This window comes from Argiope bruennichi, chromosome 8 (genome assembly GCF_947563725.1).
Source record: "Argiope bruennichi chromosome 8, qqArgBrue1.1, whole genome shotgun sequence".
Lineage (NCBI taxonomy): Eukaryota > Metazoa > Arthropoda > Arachnida > Araneae > Araneidae > Argiope > Argiope bruennichi.
Genome location: NC_079158.1, coordinates 57,223,306 through 57,229,798, shown reverse-complemented (window position 1 = coordinate 57,229,798; position 6,493 = coordinate 57,223,306).

Here is a 6,493-nt window from a genome sequence, read left to right as displayed (position 1 = left end):
CCGAAATGTGCTTCAAATGTTCTACATTTTAAAACGCCTTGTAAATGTTTACTTATTTGAGTTTTTACTTTTGTTTGTTCTAATGCGATGAAAAAAATTTGCGGGCTGGGGAGGACGGTGCAAGTGTTAATTGTATTCTTTATAGTTACTTACTCTGGATTGTATCGACAATATGGAATTATTACAGTCTTTCAGATTCTAAAATAACAGTAAAATAATAGTATAATTAATGTGATCAGACATGACATATTTCCATGGAAACATAGCTTTCAGCATTATCTGACTTGAAATTTGTCATTCTCAAGATTAATTTGTACTTTCTCTTATACAAAGCATAAAGGAATTAATATAGGCATCAAAAAATTTGAACTCGGGATTTGGATGAGTCTCCCTGAATTGGAAAAAATCCATTTTTTGGTATTATGTTTGTCCATCTGTCACAAAGAGAAATTATCTGCCTGCTTTGAACTAGTTAGATGAAATTTTTATATGATTTTTATAACAATTTTGTAGATTTCTATTAAAATTTGTGCAAATTCCATTCAGAGAAAGCTTTGCTGTTTGAATATAAGTTAACATAAATAACATTTGATAAAATTCACTGCATATTTATGTAGTCACTTATCAAATTTTGAATAAAATCCAACTAGAAGTTCACCATGTATAAGTCTGTATAGTCAGAAAGCGTATGAACACAATAGCTCAAAAACACAATGACTTCTATATATATCCAGTATGGTATGTAATTTTGTGATTACAATTATAGTTTTATGTCAAATTTTAGTTTCAATTGGTTGGGAAAGTCGCGTCTAAAAGAAAAAATAGTGATTAATCCACATGTCATGGATTAATTGCCGAGCATCACACGATGGATTCAGTAAAAATGCTAAATTTGCATAAAAAGTTTATATTAATTTAAAGAATAATACCTAAGTATTTATACAGTGATATTCAGAAAGATATTCTGCACACGTCAATATTTTAAACAAAATAAATGTATATTGTATATATATATACACAATACATTAGTTTATACATATGTCATTTCCTGTATGCCTTATGTTGACTCATTGTATATGTGTATTTGCCCTGTATACCATTGCCATGTAAGGCATTCTATGTTTTACCTAAGGTTGCACTCTAAATCCGTCAGGCAAACATCCTTCCGCTGTTGTGGAAAAGGGGTGCCAGCTCGCGTGTCATCCTCGTCATCTGCCCGCAGTTCAAAATTACAAGGTCCGTTCTAAAAAGCCCTAGTGTTGCTTTAAAACGGGATGTTAATATAACTAAACTAAACTGTCTTACCTAAAGTTCACTTTTGTGGGAGATAGGTCATAACACCTTTGTTAGAAAGTATGCTAGAAAATGGTGGGAGTTTTAATTTAATAATTCTACAAAAAAATTTATATATTAAGCAATTTTTCAGTTAATCATATTTTATTTATTTCTTAGCAACTGTGCTTTACTGCTTTGCAAAATTGATTAATTTAATAAGTTCAGCATTTTTCTTGCTTCAAGCCTATGTCATGTTTTAGCCCATTCCAATTTGAAACAAATTATGCAGAAATTTTTAAAATGCAGTCATAGCTTCATACAATGAATCAATATTTGAGAATTTTTAAAAATATGTTTCATTTTAATTGATTTTCCTCAATTATACTAGCCTTCCAAATCTTTTCTTTTTTGGTCTGCTTTTCAAAAAACTGGTACAACCTTCATTTATATTAATAGATGGAAATAATTTTTTGTTGTTGGATGTGATCTTTTATATATATATATATATAATCATACAAAGTTTTTAATCTGATTCTTACTTTTTTTTATTACCAAATAATTTTCAATTTTCTTTGCTAATTTTTCCTCAGTAGTATCTTTTTTTGCATTTATTTGGTTATTATAAACGTCTTAATATTCCAATTGCAAACATCATGGTGCAACACATATTCTTTGCTTGTCATGAATGCTTGAAACTAGAGATTTTAATATCTGATTTTGCTAATCCCTAATCATGTTGATATAATTATCCACATAACAACCGAGAGTATTTAGAAAGTGACATTGTGTTGTTTACCAAGATATTGTACATATGTTGATCTCATTTTGACATATTCCAAGTATTTATAGGATTCCACTGTATGGTTCTAGTAGCTGCTTTCTAAATAGGCATATGCTTCAATTTGAAAAATGTTCTAAATTGCTCCAAGAATTATGCTTGTTCTTATTTGAGTGAATAAATGGACTGCTTAAAAGATTAATACCTAAGTACTTACACAGTAATATTTAGAAAGATATTCTGCACATGTCGATATTTTAAACAAAATAAATGTATATTATATATATATATATATATATATATATATACAATACATTAGTTTTCTGCAGCTGGAATTGGCCAAATTATGAACTTTTGAATTTCATCATTTTAAGCCACTCAAAGATTGTGGTGACCAAATGTTAAGGCTACGCTGTCAGAAAGATACAAATCGAAACCTATTTCCATTGAAAAACTGCCATATAAGTGGTCTGGTGCATTATAATTCACTCAAGGCTGAACATTCTCTAAGGGGTGTAGTGCAGAAGTTTAGAGAGGGAAGACAAGAAGGTGTCGTCTTTATCATCCGACTATGATTCAAAATTACGAAGTTTGTCTTGTCACAGCCCTAATGTTGCTTTTAAATAGGACATCAATAGAGCTAAAATGAAGTACAAAAAATAGTATCTACCTCAGGTATGCACACTTCATCTGTTGGTGAATTTTCTTTAATAAGACAATTGAAAAGATAACAAATGGTGATATTTATTTCTTCATAACTCTACTGGTTTTGATTGCAGAAGAGTGAAACTTTCTTTTTTTTTTTTTTAAGTAAGGATATTTTACTAAATACGACTAATAAAATTAGGGATCTTTATAAAATTTTAGAAATTTTGATCTTTACAACAGCACATTTATTGACTGAAACAATGCAAAATATAATTAAGTCATTTTGAACTTTTTCTTTACTGGAAGTATATGTTTATCTCTTGTAGTTAAGAAATTGGTTATTGATTCACTATTTATTGTTTCAGTGTAGGAGGAATCCTATTGCACAGTAATTGCTGAAAAATTGCACTTCAGTGATACAACTATTATTTTATGGCTTGATATCTGCATATGAAAGGCTACCTTAAATCAACTAGGATAAATTATGGCTGTACAACATGTTACTTTTATTCAGTCAGAGTGTGCTTAGATTGTTGAATTAATCTTTTAGTTTTATATATATATTTTTATGAGTGTACTGAATTTCATTTTCACCATTTAAACTACATTTTAAGTTTATCATATCCCCATTGCAATATATTTTAGTTTTCTACAAGTCTTTGATTTGATCTAATTTATATAAATATCTTTGTGTTTAAATATTTTGGCACCATTTTATATCCATCACTTGACTAATTCTATCCTATCCTGCAAATTAAAATTTCATCTTTTAATATAAATGAACTTGAATTTTACCTTTTTATTGAATTTCATTGCAAATATATTCACATTATATTTTTTTGCATAGTAAAACCAATTCTGATACTAAAACAATTTATTTGCAGTAAAGTAATTTATTTTTACTATGCTAATTTAATTTTTCTGGTGGTTTAATTTTTTCATTGATTGTTGCAAAAGTAACAGTATGCATAGGTGCGACAATTTTTTTTTTAAATCATCATATTATTTTAAATGACGATAATTAAGTATCAAGAATTATTTTCAGCAATTTCCAGTTATCTCACTGAAAAATCAAAGAAGAAAAGAAGTGAAATTGGAATTTGAAAACAAATATCTTTCTGAAATGAGATGCACTGAAAGAAAGAATTATTCAGAAATATTAGTGATAAAATAAAGCAAACATTTGTGAAGGTTTTAATGAAAAATTAATTATAATAAAGAGCACCTGATGAAATAAAAATTGATAGTCTGATTGAAAATTGATAATGTATATTTGCAAAAAAAAAAAAAAAAAAAAATCTATACTCATAGATTATATTATCACATTTTAGAAAAAATGGATTTAAAAAAAATTATGTAGGATTAGTTATGTAATGCAGTATATTTAGAATTAGTTTATCTGAATAATGGATATTGAATAAAATTTCCTTTAAACTTTAATTATTTTATCACACATTGGAAGGTATTTATACATTAAAAAATAAAAATTTAATACATATACATAAAAAAGGCTGACTAATGAGTAATTTATATAAAATATTTATTCTTTATTCTGTTTATCTACTCTGGAGTCCTCCCCGGTGGCTCTGGCAACCCCCCTCTTCCATTCTCTACTCTACTGAGGTTATTGAAGCCGTTTTAGACACTTTTGGACAGATCTAATCCTATTGCACTACTGGACAAGACGACAACAACATCTACTCTGAATTCACTACTCTTTTCATTTTGCATTATAATAACGTTAATAGTTACATACAGTTAATGTTACAGATTTTTTTTTTCTTTTGGAAAGTATTGTTGCATAGTAGTAATTATTTATTTATATATGCTGAATTGAGTATTGCTACTGATTTGTATATAGGAAAAATCTGGTTTTCTTTAAAAACAGGAATATTATTTTTTTTTTTTTTTCCTGATTGCATTATTCTGTTGAAAATGAAATATGACATTAAATTAAATAATTAATTCGAAGTTAATATTTTTTTAGTTTGTCATAAATTTCAAAGGCATTAAATATTTTTTATTAAAAAATTAAAAATCTATATTTTTCTGCATTAAGATGGAAAGAATAAAACCTATCCCAATTTTTATTTTCCTCATAAGGTTTTTCACAGAAACAGCTATTTGTTGAGTAAAAGGGTATATCTTGAATAACCAAATGAAATTTTGTAACTTTCTATACATTATAATGAAGAGTTTATTTTCAACCAGCTCTACTTTTAAACATTTTATAAGAACACTCTTGAGAATGTTAATGAATGAAAATATGTGGTATATAAAATTTAAAAAAAATATCACTAACATAATTTGACAAAAATTAATATTTTGTAAATTTGTGATTTGCAGATAAAAAAAAGGGGGGGGGAATTACTTAAATTATTTTAAAACATATGTAAAAAGCCAACATATGTAGGTTCTCATTTCTTCTGTAGTATTACTTTTTCATGGACTTGCAGTCGATGATTGGATTTCCTTCCTTGAAAAGGAGGTTACACACGGACTACTTTTAACAGGGATTATTTTCACATATATAATTACCCATACTACTTACAGAACATCTTTTAATTGTTTTAAGTTTCAGATTGTGGACATTTGCATAAAACATGTTTTATTTCTTTAGTAAAAACATTGATTCAATATATATATATATATATATATATATATAAGTTTTTCAGCAGTTTATAATAGAAGTAAAATTTTGATTAAAATAAAATTCTTACAAATGAATCAGGTAACAATATCCCTTGAAATCAGGGAATTATTCTGTAAATTAGAAAATCCTTGATTGAAAATATTCTATATTTTAAAAAAGAATGCCTTTAATGCTGAATTTATATATATATGCATATATATATAAGTACTAAAAAAAACCTGTATTGCTCTACTTTAAGAGAAGAAAGATATGAAATGAATTCGAATAGTAAAATTTGCCTAAATAATAATGATAAATTAAAATTTCCACGTTGCAAAACATCATTACAAAAAAAAAAGTGTTTATAAATTAAAAAAAAAAAAGTTTCATTATGCTGGATCAAAAGTATAGAATACTGCAATGATCTATCTAGTTCTAAATATTACATTTTGTTAAGTTCTTATAATAATCAAATAATTTTTCTTTGAATTAAAAGGCATACAAAAAATGAATGATATAACATGTAATAATGAATGAGAGTTAATGGAAATAATCAAAAAGGATTTTGATATCGGAACTACTGGGAATTATTACAATTGTGGTAAAAATTATATCCATTGGAGGAAGAAGGGTAAATTTTTATATGCATTTTGTTTTATGTGTATATTTTAAAATAAAATTTAAAAAAAATTTGGTAAAAATAACCTTTTTTTTTTTTTTTTTTTTTTTTGCTCGAATTGGAAAAGCCACAATTGAGATAAATGCTACTAATGTTTTGCAATAATTGTTTTGGAAACAAAACCATTCACAATTATAGCATCAGTTTTCCTCTCCTGAAATAAATTTTTATTTTTAATATGCTTTGAATTAATTTTGAAGCAGGATCCCTTATGCCTTCGTATAAAATAATAAGTTGCGTATTGTTAACTTATTGTAAAACATGAGTTTAACAATTCGTTTTTTTAAAATCGTCTCTTTGTTTGTAGATACAGAAATGCAACTTACTATGTGATTTGGCATTGAGAAAATAAGCATCTTTGATAACAAACAATATTTCACAAATCAAGAAAATACAATTTTATTGTTTCTCCACTATCTTTTATACGTAATTAGTGAAAAAGATATATATATATATATATATATATAAAGTGAAAATACTT